General features: G+C 37.0%; 1 protein-coding gene across 1 annotated transcript in view; it reads left to right on the top strand.

Moving 5' to 3' along the window:
* Positions 1 to 3,740: 3,740 nt before the first annotated feature.
* Positions 3,741 to 17,675, top strand: part of lepr (leptin receptor) — a 58,779-nt gene continuing 44,844 nt past the window's right edge. Inside the window, exon 1 of the mRNA XM_048199887.1 lies at positions 3,741 to 3,878. The gene's annotated coding sequence lies outside the window, so the exon portion shown is untranslated. The remainder of the gene's footprint in view (positions 3,879 to 17,675) is intronic.

Raw genomic sequence — 17,675 nt, 5'->3', positions numbered from 1 at the left:
CATGTGTCAAACACAGTCATCCGCGGTTGATTATACTTTGACATATGCGCGGACACGACTGCGTGAGATTACTTTGTTTAATTAAGTTTTATATACGACGATTTCTATGACAGAGTTCAAGATAAATCTTTTCATTACTACTGGAGCTGCCAGTTTGCAAAGATTTAAATGATTAGTAAACGGCAAGCACAAACTATGCAAAAGCTGCAGTCTTTCCGGTCCACTCAGTGTCCGAATTCACTCACTCGTTTTCATTCACTCCTTCGAGTGGACTATATTAGAGGAGCAATGTACTAGGGAATAGTGAATGAGGGTATAGGGGCGATTTCGAACACAGTTTCGGTCTTTTTGAATGAATATTTGACTCATTTACTCAAACGATTTGTTCAAAAACAGATTCATTCAGTAAAAAAACACCACAACTGTGTGTTGCAACATTCTCTTGTGGCTTTGTTTGGAAGTATTTGCATTGATGGCGCAAAACAAATAAAGGAACTGTAAATATTGGGTCTAAATGTAAGTTAGCTACTAAATATTAACTTCTTGTTCATTTAACATCACGGCTGTGATTATCTGCTGACTGCCATACTGCTGAATCTGATATTCGGGAATATTATGAATGGCAGAAAGAGTGACTTTCTTTAAATTTAAGTAATAGCTACTCAAAACGGAAGAGCTAATGAAATAAAAGATGAAAAGATCTTAGATGCACTCTGGGTTATCATAAAGGCAGGACCTTTAATGCATGGATACAGCAAATGATATTTTCAAAGTCTTGAGAACAGACATGATTAATCAGTGAGTGAATTATTTATGAGCCAGAGTTTTGGTTTTGAATCATAACCATTTACCCAAACACACTGAGTCAGGCAGGCATGGTCTTCACATATGGAATTTATCAGTACCTACCTTGAAGTGTGATTTCAGTTGTTGATCACTGCACCTCTTTTAAAAGTTAGCATTGCCACTGTGACATTTCCCGAAGCTTTGTTGTATCTAACTCATTTTAATGGCACTTTTTTATTCATCTCACATGTTCAAAATGAGGAAATATTCCTCCAAGCTTACCAGAGGACAGAATCTCAAATTCTTTACTGGAAACCTAAGGACAGTCTTATAAGGGCACATCAGCCCAGGATTATTGTACATGTGGCAAAGAATAAAGTTAAGCACTAGAACTATATCAGTCTGAAAATTTCACATAACTAAGAAGATAATAATAAGTAGTAATAGTTTATCTTCTAAACTTGTCCACATTGAGACACCAGATAGGTTTAGGTTTTATTTTGTGGCTAAATGCTTCTGTGAATGTTTACATAATATTAACTTTTAAATATTTGGATATTTAACCTGTGAATATAGAAGGAAATATATAATATAGTATATAATATAATTTTTGATGCTGAAGTTGGTCATCATTTTTAATAATCTTTAAGCTTTTTTGTAATTCACTCAAATACAACTGCTGTGTGACCAATTAATATTTAAAACAATGTAAAAAAAAAAGTCTTTGTAGTTAATAGATCATACAAAATGCTTAATAATTGCACACTGTGAAAAAAACTCTGTAATTTACCAAAAAAAAAAAAAAAAAAAAAACAGCAGCTGATGTTTCTGAACTGTAGAACTTTAGAAAATATGGTAACTGTAGAAATATGGTAGCAATATTTTAGGTTTTACGGATTTACAGTAAAAAAAAAAAAAAAAAATCAGGTTGTAATGAATAAGCCACAAGATGAATCAAAGTTCATCACTAGTAGCTTTTCCACAAGCTGGTAACATGGTAACACTAAAATAATGCAATAAACATCATATGTAACCCTACTCAACATAACTGATAACAAAAAACTAAGAAATAAAAAATATTTAAATGAAAACCTCACAATTAAAGGTAAGGGTAGGCAATTTCGGAGTGGCTAGCAATAGCAAGCTAGCTTTGAAAGCATGAGATCCCACCCTCCCTTCAGAGTGCTTTCAAAAGACACAAAAGTTTGCAAAGTGTGACGGCATTAAATTACCTCATGTCTCAAAGCACATTACGTTACAATAATAATGACCGTAAACAACTTACAAAGCTCTTAATTGTACCACCTGACTGCTGCAGATTCATTGCGGCATTGATAGTGTTGACATTTGGCATTGTTCGGTCAGAATGCAATGATTGGACAAACATTTTTTGGTCCAGAGACTTCCACAGAAGGTATATGTACACATTTTAATATTTAGACCACTTCTATTATTGATTGCCATTAGGATGTAAAGAGAGTTTCAAACAGTATAACAAAAAGTGTTTATAAAAATTGCCTACCCTACCTTTAACAGGTTTTTACTGTAGAATTTTTGTAGTCTTTTACTGTTAAAATTAAAGGGATAGTTCACTCAAAAATGAAAATTTGATGTTTATCTGCTTACCCCCAGAGCATCCAAGATGTAGGTGACTTTGTTTCTTCAGTAGAACACAAATGATTTTTAACTCCAACTGCTGCCGTCTGTCAGTGGTATAATGCAAGTCAGCGGGAACTTGGACTATAATAGTGGTGTATTAGAGGTAAAAAATGATATAAATACTGTTCCGTTTCTCGCACAAACCGATCGTTTCGTGTCTTAGGACATCAATGTGTCGTCACGAGCTGCAGGGTTTAATTTGGATTTGTCTGTCATGTTTTATTTACTCTTATAGTCCAAGTTCCCGCTGACTTGCATTATACCACTGACAGACGGCAGCGGTTGGAGTTAAAAATCATCATTTGTGTTCTAAGAAACAAAGTCACCTACATCTTGGATGCTCTGGGGGTAAGCAGATAAACATCAAATTTTCATTTTTGGGTGAACTATCCCTTTAAGATCATTTTTTACAGTGTACAATGTAGTATACTGCTCCTACTGCTTGTCATTTCATGTCAACTACCCAAGTCTGCACATTATTTTCACTGTTTATATGATTGAAGCTGATATTGAATGCTCTTTTGAATGTGTTCCAGGAAACCTAAAAATAGGCAGTTCTCCATTCTTTTTTACTGTTAATCAGGATACATACATACTGCAGCTGCTGCTGTGGAAACTACAACTATAATAGTAAAAATATAGTAATAAATAGTTTGGAGGAAGTTTATGGGAAATGTTTCATCTGAGCCAGAATAACAGGTGAAGGGATTTCACACAGTAGCTTTGATGGGGCCGTTTATTCCATCTGTCAAGAATAGAACGCTTTAAAATTTAAGATGACCAGATAGCTGTGAACAGCTGTGAACTGAAATGCTGTTAGATATTGCAAAAGAGATTGTTGAAATGTTTTATTTAGGTAATGCAATGCAACTTATAAAGCACATATAAAGCAATTACATGGCGATTAGGATCTCAATATGCAAACAAATAGCATTTTATTTTAATAAGATGTTTATTTACTTCAAAATTAACCTTAATGCAGACCATGCAACGGCCAAATACGGAAAATAAAATAATATAAAAAACATTTTCCAACAGGAGCTTTGCTTATTGGATACACTGTTTCCTAAGGTAAAGGAAACATGCTGGCACAGTATATTCTGCAAACATTCTGAATATGCAAACACATACATGTGTATTTTTAGTGAACAATCCATTACTTTTTAAAACCTTATATTTGTTGCCTGGAAAATTCAGAATGAGTCTTTTGCTAAATCGCACACACACACGCACAAACACACACTAATAGTTGATTGGTGTGTATTTCTGGCACTCCCTCTCAGAATAGCTCCATGTTTGCCTGGAGACCCATGGGAAAGAAGAGATGGGATCTACAAATTCACTGGAAGAAAACTTAGCTCCCTTACTTTTCACAGACATTCACTGATGTTTTCTCACTATTCAAGAACACAGGCTGCATACAAACTACACAGGTGAGTTTCTCAACTTTTAGCAAATCAATAGCATTTTGTTCTTGATTCTTGTTTGTTCTTGAGTTGGCAAGTGTATATTTGTAGCTGTATAACTGCTGCATTTGGTAAATATATTGTTGAAGCTTATAAAAGTAGGATTCATAAAGAAACGATTATACTTTGAGTTATTATTATACAGGATAGATGTGATACCAGATGGAAAATTAATTTGAGGATTACATTTGGTTATAGCTAACAGATGTGGACATGACTGCTCTATCTATCTGTTCCTTGGTCCCTGGTGGTCTCAGTTCACCAATAAAAAATAAGCCAAATTGAATTGAACTGAAGACTAGGTTCAGGTTATGTCATATGTTTACTCAGTTCTTGCACAATGAGAGCTGAGGATTGTTTTGTTGTCCTTTAAGGACAGAAAGGGAGCCACTGAGTGCACCTTATCAGCTCCTGATCTAGTCCTTGAAGTGTTCTGAGCAGACTTTTCAGAATTACAGCCAATTTAGAAGCCGATAAAAGCACATTGTGTTGTCGCCACTTTCATGAGGACAAGTGCTGTTCTTTATGCTGATGATGGCCTGGTGTATCACTAAATTGTGAAGGGGGTGGTTTTGTGCTGAATTTTGAACCCAACCGCACATCTAATCCTAAATCTAATCATACTTAATGTTCTTATGTTCACTGCTTGTAAATATGCGCTACATGGACATCATTGAACATAATCGATTGTGTGCAGTGTCTCACATTTTTAAAAGCAAAAACGAATTCTGTGTAAATGGCACCTAGGACTTTTGTTTAGTTTCTGTTTCCAGGTTGGCTAGTGCTGGTCTAGCCAGCAAAACTTAGTTTGTTGAGCAGAATGGCTTTTCTAGTGAAACTATTAGACCGAGGAAGTCTTGCTGATTAAGCAGTCAGGTGGGGTCACAACAGCAACCCAAAAACTTTACATATCTTCAGTTAAAGGTACAGTAGGTGATCTGGGAAATGCTAACGTTAGCCTGCTAGCATTGAACGCATACAATCCCACCCTCCCTGCAAATCGACGTCCAAAGCTACTGACTGACCAGCTCCGGTTAGAACACCATCTCTTAATTACAATAGTTTAGAATAGTGATCCTTTTTTAAAAATACCCATTAGGAATTTGATGGTGAATTGTCCTTCCAGGTTCTCTTACAAACTGACATAATGACAAAAAGTTACCAAAACTATGTGTAAAAATCTCTAACGCAACTATTTTATGTTTTGGCAAATTGGTGTCTTAATTGTATAAATTAGTTTGACCTCATTCATAGTATTTTGTACAATCTGTTTCCAACCCACTGACATTTAGGTTTAGGGTTTAAGCTTCATGCTTACTTTTTTTTTATAAAATTTGTAAGTTTCCACATGAATCACACTGCACAAATTAATATGAATACGAAAATGCAACAGTGTAAAATAGTCATGTTTTGGCATGAAATCAGGTTTAATGCTATACGGAACCAGCTTGAACAACACGAGGTTCATCCTTAAGGAGAGAGAGTTTTCAGGATGCAAACTTTGATTAGCCTTTTCAGTATGAAGCAAGAGAATGGCTCATATGATTATCTTCACTGCATTAACACTAATGACTTCAGCACAAAAGCAGCGGACAGGGTGAACGGCTGTTATGTGGGATTCAGGGTTGTTTTGTTGATGGGTCATCCAACGATTGTTCAGCAGTTCCAGGAACATGCATGCTGTCTTATTCTAATGATCAATTAGCATTAGTGAATCAGTGCTGTGTGCTCTCGTTCCATTCATGTGACAGTATAATCCAGTATGTGGCTATTTATCTGCCATTAGGGCCAAGCTGTCAGGTCAGGTGGGTGGCAGGAGCTTGAGCCCCTTCGGAACTCTGATTATTGAAATGCTGATACATTACTTTCAAAGAGTTGTTTTGTTGTTCTGTTGTCAGTTACAAAAATACTAGCGCTAGTGTGCATCTCTTTAAGGAAATATGCTCAAATAAAGTTTTCCACAGAGTGGAATGCTCCTTGCTTACGCACGGTATAAGGTGCTGTAAGAGATCCTGTAAACTCATTCTGTGAGTTATTGCACACACGCCATCAGTTATTTAGTTTGGCTCTATAACCTGAGCGGGTTCATTCAGAAAAATGGAGCTGTGCTGCGCATGAATGAGTCTAATAGGACCCACAATCCCCAACCTGCTGGATGAATGATGCTCATATAAGACTACTGAATGTAGATGACATTGTACAGTGGCCACATTCCCTCATCGCACATAATGTAAAATTATGTGGGTGAGTCTAACAGCGTAATGTAGCTTTTATGATCTATGCATGTATTCATAACTTGCAGTATGTTTTCTTTTTCATGTGCTACGTAAGGACACTAGAAGTTTGTGATATTTACACATTATGTGACATGACACAATCAATCATTCTTTATAGTGCAAAAAGAGGGATTTGTCATATACAGAATATTGGCTTACACCATCCATTTCCACAGTCAGTCTCTAATTGTCCATGTTGGATGTTTAAAGGCGCTCTAAGCGATTTGACGCATTTTTAGGCCCAATTTTTTTTTGTCACATACCGCAAACATCTCCTCACTATGCGCTAGCTGCCTGTCCCCTGAACACACTGTAAAAAAAACGCGGTCTCTGTAGTCGCCACAAGCTCCGAAAACTGCAATAAAAACAAACTGGTGCAGCCTGGACCACTTAACATAATAAACATGCTCCAGCTAATAACCGACAAGCAGCGTCAATACGCAAGCTACTTACATTTTAAATGCGCGTTCATGACTGTTTCAGGAAGCACGGAGGGGAGGGCCAGGAGGAGTAGGAGGGAGGGTCTAGCTAGCCTCTGCGTGTGTCTCAATCAGCTCCCTAGTTCAGTAGTCAGGGCACTGATCAGGGTATCAGCCACATTCACTTTCATTATATACTGATTTACGACCTAGGGAGCTAGGGAGCTGATTGAGACACAGGAGACACAGACCTGGGTCTGTTTTGTTTGACAACACTTCGAACGTCAACAGGAAGTTACTCCGCTCAGAATCGCTTAGAGCGCCTTTAATATACATGAGGGGAGGTACTAAGGACCAATGAGATGTTAGAGTGGGCGGAGCTATGTGGTGCAACACTGCATAAATAGTAATCAAAATGTAGGCTGAGTTCAGAAGAGTATACTAGTATGTTACTTATCTAATTAGAAACTATATAGTGTAGCCTACACTGCAATTCTTGTGCCTAGTATGCACTATTCTATGCCATTTTTAGTAGTATAAATAGTGGAAGTAGTGTGTTCACACTCAAAAAGAAAAAGTGGACTTCAAATACCTGGATGATGCACTTAAAGCTACAATATGTAGATTTTTCGCCACTAGAGGTCGCCTATTCAAAACAAAGGCGTAGCTTGATGATGCTGAGTTTAAGCGCGAAATATTGGGAGATGTTGTCTTCACCTCTCAGCCGGTGGAAAAGAATTGGGATGGAACTCGGGCAGAAATCATGTTCATGGATGATATTATTAACGTTACTGTAGTATGAAGCAGAGCTGGAGCAATTGCTAATGAGAGACGAGCGCGACACATGTATCGAGAGCAATGGAACTTTTATTATGCCGCAGTCACCGCTTCCGCTTCCGGTCAAGCGTATAAAGGATAACACAGTGCTGTTTATCATATTAGATACATTTGACTGTGTTGAAAATTATGTTATAACGTTACTTTGTGCGTACGCTCGGTGGCTGCTATGAGACACTTGTTGCACTCTCGGAAACTGAGGGTAAAGCGGATATGACACCATTGACAGGCGACTCCCGTACACGTCCCGTATCCTTGGTTAAAATTGCGATTTTCTCACAATTTAAAAATAGTTGTAAATATTTGTGATATTGTAAGTACTCAACTGAACAAAATATATAACACTGCTCTAGTGTTTTTTTTAATGGGGGGGGGGGGGGGTATTTTACTGCAAAAATCTTATATTGTGCCTTTAAAGGTGCTAAAGAGGATGTTTTGTTTTATACATTTTTGCAATATTACTTGAAACTGTCTTTACTAACTGATAAAAGACTATTTATTAGGTGCACTGAAAGTAATAATATTAATATACATCATCTGTGCACGAGGTAGGGCCTTAAAAACATTGCGATCATCGCGTAAACGATTGGCCCTCTGGCTTGTCAATCACTGCCATGACGTTCCTTGTGAGAGACGTGCGGCTGCACGCTCCAGTAACTTTCCACACTCCACAGGCGCCGCATGCAATGTTTTTGTCAGGAGACAGGAGTAACAACTGCAGATTATGAGTTACATGCGGTGAGTCCGACATAATGAATCCACGGCTTTAAGTCGCGCACACACTTAACGATTGTAAGGCCAATTATGAATGTAAATTGATACTTATGACTGATCGCGCTCAAACGCGTCCAGTCAGAGCCAGTTGCTTTCAGTCTGCGATTACAGTCGGTGTTCAAATTCCATGTGAAAGTATATAAATCTGCTTCAGGAGCAGGAAACAATCGCTGTATGTTGAGCACAGTCAGAATGTTTTAGCTAGTCGTTAAATGTGTGCCCGGCTTAATAACACAGCGAATGCCGGTGGTAAACACTCGTGTTCCGATACTCGTGCACGAGTTTTGGGAGGCGTTCCCTCTAAATGAGCTGTGAAGGAGGGGGGTTGTTCTTACCCATGCGCTCATTTCAAAAACTCAGTCAACAAAAAGAACCTCTTTAGCACCTTTAATTAACTGCGAAAACATTATATGGAATGTTGGACACTTCATGCACTCAGCTGTGACAGCTTTCCTTAAGTAGCGGAAGCTCCATCTGAATATACACAACTCTGATTAACCGCTTGGAAGAAAAAATAATATTGTTAGAATAAAATGCTTGCTCTATTTTGAAATGAACCTACCCCAATAGTTTGGAAACACTGCAAACCTACTTTTCATATATGGAATTAAAGGTAGGAGAAACACTGCAGCAAGTCATTAATTTTATTCAGCTCACTGGTTTGGATACATTTAAACTGATGTTACAGTGTATGCCTAATTTATAGCTCTGGGTGTTAAATTCAGTTAATTTATGCCAGAACAAGAGAAAAGTGCTGTTTTGACAGTTATAAGATGTAGCCTCCAAGTAAATGATAAAGACAGATTGCCTAAACCTTGTTTTTGATTTATTCTCTAACCAAACTAGATGTCAGTATTGGTTGGGCTTCTTTTTTCTGGGAAAGTTTGTATGAAGGACGTGATGTAATACATTACAGCTCAGTTTTCTGCCAGCAATATGTCAGTTATGAAAACCACTTATTTTTTGTATGATCAGGCCACCCGGATGACACCAGACTCTGCTGTTGCAACAGATAATTCACAAGACAGGAAACCATTAATTATTTTCATCATGTAACCCTGTGTGAAGGTCATTGCTTGTCTTTGCTTCTTAAAATGTGAACAGAACTTTGTGTTTCATACCACAAAAATAAAATAAAAAGTCACTGACTTCTAAATATACAGAATTTTCTATGATTTTCCTTTGAAATGGCTCTCTTTTTACATTGGTTTAAAATAATCTGGCAAAGTTTAAATGGAATATAATTTTTAGGCAAGTATACTTCACATAATAACATGTATAGTTTTTATTTAACTTTTAAATTTATTTGATCTCATTGTTTGACATCTGAATTTACAAAATTGTCACCCTAATATGTTTTAAATTGCATCTAGCCAATGATCCGTGTGAATGGGTATCATTTTGACAACGTTTTCGTCTGTACACGAAAAAAGAAGAAAGTTTCCATTCTTGGTACATCATTGTTGTGTAACCTAAACATACCTTAAGTCACACCCTATAGAATACCTGTTTGTTAAAGTTACCCGTTTGTGTGCTGCCATTCGCTCACTGATAAAGGTTCGTTTTTGCACCCATTTTTGATTACTTTCTTACCATTCTGTCCTGACGTTCTTTGGCTGTGGGCGAAAGAAGCTTTGGTAAATCAAACCTGTTTGTTCCTGATTCCTTGTCCTCAGTCTTTATTACTTCAGTACATCTGAATGTCTCAGAGACAACACAATAAGGCAGACTGACGCAGTATGTGTGGTGTTATGTGTATAGATGGTAGCTGGGGGAACAGAGGTGGAGAGGGAAATTCGGAAGGCCAGTGGGTTCATGCTAAGGTCAAAAGGGGTCATCGCTCTTGCTGGAGAAGCAGCTGATTTGGCATGTTTGAAGCTCACACACAAAGTTCTCACAGGGCAAGATGTTCTGTTTTAAATATTGTAATGTACAATTTATTCATTTATATATTCTTCTATGAAATGGTACATAATTATTTCACAGAAAACTGACAACCTTTTCCTGTACAATAGCCTTTTTTGTTGCCAAATCTTTAAGGTATGTGCCTATTGAGAAATGTAATTTAAAAAATAAATCTACCCTGAGAAATGTTTAATCAAGCAAAGTGTGCCAGCTAGCCCCAGGCTTATACAGAATCTGTTATATAACCATGAACATATGTTAACGGACTGTAAATACTAGTAAATCAGCTATACCATGTGAGATGGTTTCATTTGTTTTTGTAAGAAAGAGGAAGGTAGTGACTGGAAATGTAATTTGCTGTGTGCCCTGTTACAAAAACATGTGTCAGAATCACCTCCTCAGCAGTTTTAAGTTTTAACTTTCACTTTCTCTGAATTGTTTTCGTTTTCCTTACTTTTTGGCATATAAAACACTGTTAAATTTGCTCACTTCTGGGAACTGAACATCTTTGACTGAAGTTAGCCAGCTGGCGCACTCTGGTCAACCATGTGACATGACTTTATGAGTCTGACTTTATAATTTCATGCAGACTACAGCTAACCCTGTGCTGATTTTCTGCTCACACATATTAAATGCATAACATATAAGAGTTTAATTGGAAGTCATTGAACTTGCAGATCAGCACAAAATCATAACACAAACTTTAGAGAGAAAATCCAGAGCTCATATGTTTTCATCAAACACATGTGCAGAGTGGAACTCTAGACTGACAACAGCACTTTTTAACAAAGTGCACAGCCCTTAACCGATTATGACGTAAACCGTGTGATTAACCTTTAGGCTAGAGGTAATTTCCTTCTGTTGAGAAGACAGCATTATTTATTCTGTCTCCTGTGGTGCTTAAACCAAATCCAGTTATTGATCTGTTGACATGCATTTCTTTTTCCTATATTTGCAGGCAGGAAAAGTCTGGTTTGCATAATTTTACAGAACAGCCATGATGGAGGCTTAAACCAACAAGAAAACCGAGGCTGCAGATAGCGTCATTTTTTCAATTCACTAAAGTGATTATGCAAATCAGACAAGGTGTAAATGCGCCCAAAATTGTTCTGAACTTTAATAGGAAAAGGTGCAATCTTTATAGAAAAGAGGTGTGTTTGCACTAAAAGTCATGACGTCACAGTGCTATTCCAGTATATTTTGCTGATGATTAAACTAGACTGCGTAGTTGTTGTAGACACAGAGTTTTGCTCTGAAATATAAAGTGGCACAACTGTTTAATGAAATCTGCCCACAGTATTTTAGCACCTCAATGTGACTAGTCAGAGTCCTCACACAGATATTCATTCATACTGAACCCTTCAAGCAACATGGCATGGGCTCAACAACAATAAGGTGGAAACATAGACCTTTCACAGACAGAAAAAGGGCCTCTATGATTTCAGGGGAAAGAAATGATTGTCCATGATTAGCACCTTTGCAAACATAAAGGGAAGGAATTATCACTTGTTACGTAGTTACACATCATTTGGCAGAAGTTGTTTTTCCAATGTGGCCTATGGTACACAAACTGCAATGGTAGACCCCCTACAGCAACCCAGACTTAAGTGCCTTGCTCAAGGACATAATAACATGGTAAAAGAGCTACAAACAGGCTTTGCATTAGCAGTCTGGATCATTAAAACTTATCCTGGTAGCACCACTTCTCTGTAATTTACATAATTGGAATGTAGCCTTATCTTGTGCCTATGTTGTGTTTATTCCGTAAGGAGTTTGCCTTCAGTATTAGATTATCAGTTCATGCCAAATATCCAATTCATCAGTCATTTTCCAAAAATGTCCCTTAGTATTTACGCCCTTAAAGGTCCTGTTTTTCGTGGTTTTTTGAAGCTTTGATTGTGTTTATAGTGTGCAATATAACATGTGTTCATGTTTCGCGTGTAAAAAAACACAGTATTTTTCACATAATTTACTTATCTGTATACCGCTGTTTCCACTGTCATAAAAACGGGCTGATGACTTCCTTGTTCTATGAAGTCCCTCCTTCAGAAATACGTAACGAGTTCTGATTGTGTCAGCGGTTCCTGTGTTGTGATTCGACAGCAGCTTAGCGAACCTTGCCCGGAAAGGTCACGCCTCTTACCATAACGTGGAGATGCACGCGCTTAGTGTTATTGTAAACATGTCTTTAATTTTACCCTATCAATTTGAGCCGGAATCAGACCCGGTGATTGGACTGCGGGATGAAAATAACAGCGTTTCGACGACATGGCGACAAACACACTCTACAAACGCAACTCTTGTGTATTCCTGTGGGCGGAGGTTAGTCAAAAAACTGTTTTAGTGACGTCATTAAAGAAGGAAGTAGAGGGATGTAGTCCAAACTGGCCGTTCGATGTAGGCGACTTCTGTTAAATAAAATATCTCGCTTGGCATTGAACTTTGAGCTTTAAAATTTTACAGATTTTATTTGTACTCTAACAACAACATTACACACTAACTAAAGTTTGAAACATGGGATCACGAAGAACGGGACCTTTAAGCCACACTTAAAATGTACAGTTGTCATTGCATTACGTAACAAAATATCAAACCAAGAAATATTTATTTTAACAAGAGGTAAGTAAAAAGGCATTTTAAATGAAATTTAACCAAAATTAAGGCAAAAAGTATTTGAACACGTTTTAGTTGTCAAGTAGCAATCGAGACATACTACTTCCGCCATGTTGGCATTGTCACGTGAACTACATCGTCACATGCGTCGCTTCCTTGCCATTCACGTCTCTCTTCTCCCATGGACTGGTGGGATGATCATTGGATGCGCACTTCAGAATCTCGGCAGAAGTATGTCATCTGTACTTTTCGACTATGCTGTTTTATAAATACTGCAAATTCAGACATCGAATACTGTTCATTTTACACACTACTTTTCATTTACCATATAGTAGGGAAGTGGACATAGATGGCAGAGTTGGTTTAAACTAATCTAAAAAAATCATTCTGAGAAAAGATATAGTGGGATTTTTGAAAAGGAATCATTCATTTTTGCAGTTATCACTTGATATTTTATTATCAAATTTAATTTTTAAGTATGCCTTAAAGGGATAGTTCACACAAAAATTAAAATCATCCCATGATTTACTCACCCTCAAGACATCCTAGGTGTATATGACTATCTTCTTTCAGATGAAAACAATCTGAGTTATATTTTATATTAATATCCTGGCTCTTCCAAGCTTTATAATGGGAGGGAACGGGGGCGTTTTGAAAAATGCATCCATCCTTCATAAATATAATCCATATGGCTCCAGTGGATTAATAAAGGCATTCTGAATTGAAGTGATGGGTTTTTGTATGAAAAATATCAATAATTATAAATTTAACTATAGTAACTTACTTTCGGCAGACAGCCATACGCATCGATTTGCAGCGGAAGTGTAACCCCTGATCTGACGGATGACGCAATGACGAACGTGGAAGCGCAGAGGATAGAGCAAAACAAAACACCGGTCACGAATTAGAAGTCTAAAATGAGAAATTTTAAAGAGAAATGTCAGAGGATTTCAATATAAGAGAAGAGGAGCTTCAGCCCTCTTTGTTTAAACTGCGAGAGGTCGTCTAAGCTTATGCTACTCTTAAATCCTGCGTCATACATCGCTTCAGAGATTACTCTTGTGGGGCAAGTCGACTTTCGCAGTATGCATACGGTCGTCAGGTGGAAGCTAGTTATTTTAGTTTATAAGGTTTTAAATATGTATATTTTTCTTACAAAAACCCATCGCTTCGCTTCAGAAGGCCTTTATTAACCCCCTGGAGCCATATGGATTAAATTTATGATGGATGGATGCATTTTTTTAGGGGATGCTTCAAAACACGCCCCCCGTTCACTATCAGTATAAAGCTTGGAAGAGTATTTTTAATTTTTTTTTTATATATTTTTTTTTATATATATCTCCGATTGTGTTTGTCTGAAAGAAGATATATACACCTAGGATGGCTTGAGGTTGAGTAAATCATGGGATAATTTTTATTTTTTCCAAATTCAGAAATCATTCAAAACTTACACAGAAACTTAAAATACTTCAGAATAATTTTCCTAGTTTGTGTGTGTGTTGATTTGTGGTGATCAAGCAGATGCTGCTATGAGTCAGCTCATTAGAGGGGGTTAATTGAAATGGTGACTTAGAGCTCAAATATGTGTCAGTTTGTCTGGAACCAACAGCTTCATACTCAGAATTAAACATCTAAATCTGTTACTGACCTTTTCAAGGCTTGCAGATCACGCACTGCACTGACAAGAAAGAGAGATGAAGTTCAAAGGGTTTAAATTGGTTTTCAGATAACGTTTCCTGTTATTGAGAAGATTGATATCTAGCTGACACTGAAAATAAAACAGTATATTTTTTCAGATTGGCTTAATTATCATCATTATCTTCGTCCCATTATCCTCCTGCTATCAAGTTGTCTTCCTTGCTTTACAGTCTTGATATTGTAATACAATAATACTCAATAACATCACAATTTTACTGTTTCCATCAGAAGACTGAGCCAATGTAATATCGCTGACATTTTGTTCACCACCATGGCATGTAGTTGATGTTTGCAACCTCATTACGGTAGCTATGCTTCTCATTAGTTAGCCCATAAATCTTACAGTCCTCCTGATAATAAATATCTCAACCCTGTGAAAAAAGAGCACTTGTGAATGGTTCCTGGTCATTGGGTGCCAAAGGAAAGATTTTCTGACTGTAAATCTCCTTTTGTTTTAATGTCATAAAATTCGCCTTTACCCATTGCTTCATTTGGCTTTAACGTCCAACCATATATCAGAGCTACACATGCACATGTAGGTGGTGTTTTGGAATAAGGGAGCATTTGACCTCCTTTATTTCCAAAGCTAGTGTGTGAGCAAACCTCTGAATATTTTATTAGTGCCGCACATGCAAGATCTCTTGAGAAGATGACATAGAGAGCGCATGAGGTTGGCGTGCAAGATCTCCAGAGAACATGACATAGTGAGCGCATGAGGTTAACCCTCCTTTTGGAGAGAGATCCATATCTTATCTAAAGGAATTTGAGCTGTGCATCCTCAGTCTTTTATCTAAATAACTTCTTCAGCCACACATTTAGTGCTTTGATAGGACAGATTTAATATATATGAGCTATATAACAGGCATCTTATTTCCCCAGACGCTTGGCTTTTCAAAGTCTTAAAAGTTTTAGGAAAAATATATTTTGCAGATTCTCAATTGAATGCACGCTTCAGAAACTCAGCAGAATTAATTTCACCTATACTGTTTTATAATTATTGCAAATTCAGACATGCTGCTCAATTAACCAGTGTTGGGGAAAGTTACTTTTAAAAGTAATGCATTACAGTATTGCGTTACTCCCTAAAACATGCAGTAACTAATTGTGTTAGTTACTTTTTAAGGAAAGTAATGCGATAAGTTACTTTTTGCATTACTTTTTCTCATCTGGGCTGGGCTGTTTGATTGTTTGTTTTTATAACAACAAAAAGTTATATTTTTCACTATTTCTTTTACACCAAAAGCTAAATGAATAAGCCTCAGGCTGAATGAAATGCAAATTCATGCCTGTACAGCAGAGGGCGAAGATCAAACAAACAAGCCTTTCAGCTGTGCTGCCATTCTGGAATACAGTAGAATTAGACACATGAGAATAAGTAAATGAGTATATGTATGCTCACATTTAGTCTAGAATAAATATCATGTTTACACAGCGCACACATCGCCTCTGCACTTACTCCCGATTTGTCTCAACATGGGGACAAGGAGAGGTGTCAGTCAATGATGCAAAAACTTGAGAAAATGAGATCCAGGCAGTCCAGCAATGATTATGTCAGAGATCAAATTCGAATAAGGAATAACAAATTTCTAAATTAAAAAGTATAGAGACAAACAAATTAAGTAATTAATAGTTCATAATAAAATCTAGAGTATATCTAATAGATGAAGATCAGAATATAGAGAAAGAAGGAACAAAATTAAGACAAAAGAGCAAAGAAAAAGTAAAGAAAAGCTAAACTATCAAAGACCCAGTCTGTTTTATACCATAAGCGTAGGAAAACTTATATCGCACTCAGACTTATGTGTTGGTCTAATGAGAAAAGGTCAAACAGATTTATCCATTATGTCATAGTTGGTGTAACGGCTAGGTCAGAGTGACTGGTCAAATGTCAAAAATAGATGAAAATAGATACAAAAGGTGTTGTTTTGACACCCTTAAGGGGTGATCTTGGATTATCACATGTCTGAAGAAATGGAAACAGACATATTTTGATATAAAGGTACATCAAGTTCAAATGAGCAACTAATTCTGAAAACACCATCGCTTCTGCAGTACTTGGCAGGCGTCATAAGCCATAATGAATAAAATGCATGAATATGAATATTGACCATTTTGGATGCACTAGTCAATAAATGGGTAAACAAAGTTACTTGCATTACTTATTTGAAAAAGTAACTCAGATATTTTGTTTTATATTTAAAAGTAATGCATTACTTTACTAGTTACTTGACAAAAGTAGAGGGTAACACTTTATTTTACAATGTCATTGTTACACACTGTATGTTACATGTAGTTACTAGTAATAACTATAAATTATGCATAATTACATACAACTAACCCTAAACCAAACCAAACCCTAACCCTATAGTAAGTACATGTAGTTACTTAATATTACTCAGTACTTAACTGTCCCTCCAGAAAAACGCGGATTTTTTTTTGTGATTGTTGCGGGCAAAAATCCTTGATTATGCGGCACGTTTTCTTAAAAAATGCGATGGAATATGCGGGATATTTTTGCAATTTTATGCGATGAAATTGCGGGGACTTGCAAAAACTGCGGTTTGATGAAAAAGAGAGAAAAAAAGGTGATTTCCCCAACACCCTGTTTTCACTAAGCTACTACTACCTTAATGTAAAGAATCATTTCTTATTACTTCCTATGATAAGCAAGCATACTAAATCACAGAATATTTAAGTTCTCAATCTGTTTTATGTAAGACCTTAATTAACACATGGCTCAAACTTCCGTCTGTGGTCCAACACGCAGTTGCACGGAGTGCAAAATTATTTGCCCCCACTGTCATGTAACACACCGGGAAACTGCTTCGCGGTCTTTTGCGCTTATTTTTGTTGACAAATGAGAATGATTTGCGTGCTTCATCATGGTTTCACCCTGGTTTCACCGCGGGGTTTGCAGATGATGTTCACGTCGCGTAATTATGTCACTTCATAAGGTTCCCATGGCAATAGGGGGAAATAATGGCGCTTTACTTGTGTGAAGTAAATGCAACATTTTTCAACTTTCTGCTAAGATATATGTGACTTTTTTGCAACGAAAATACAGGGATTATGAAATCATGCTAGCCCCGCATATTTTGCTTGCTGAAATCGGCAATTTATGCGGCAAAAAAATGCGACCCCCGCATAAATATGCGGACTTTGGCTGATTATGCGTTAAATCAGGCGATCGCATAATCGCGTTTTTCTGGAGGGACTGATTTAAGACTTAAATGTATAATTAC

The sequence above is a fragment of the Megalobrama amblycephala genome, linkage group LG8 (assembly GCF_018812025.1).
Source record: "Megalobrama amblycephala isolate DHTTF-2021 linkage group LG8, ASM1881202v1, whole genome shotgun sequence".
In the NCBI taxonomy this organism is placed as follows: Eukaryota; Metazoa; Chordata; class Actinopteri; order Cypriniformes; family Xenocyprididae; genus Megalobrama; species Megalobrama amblycephala.
This window is presented reverse-complemented; position numbering and strand designations above follow the sequence as displayed.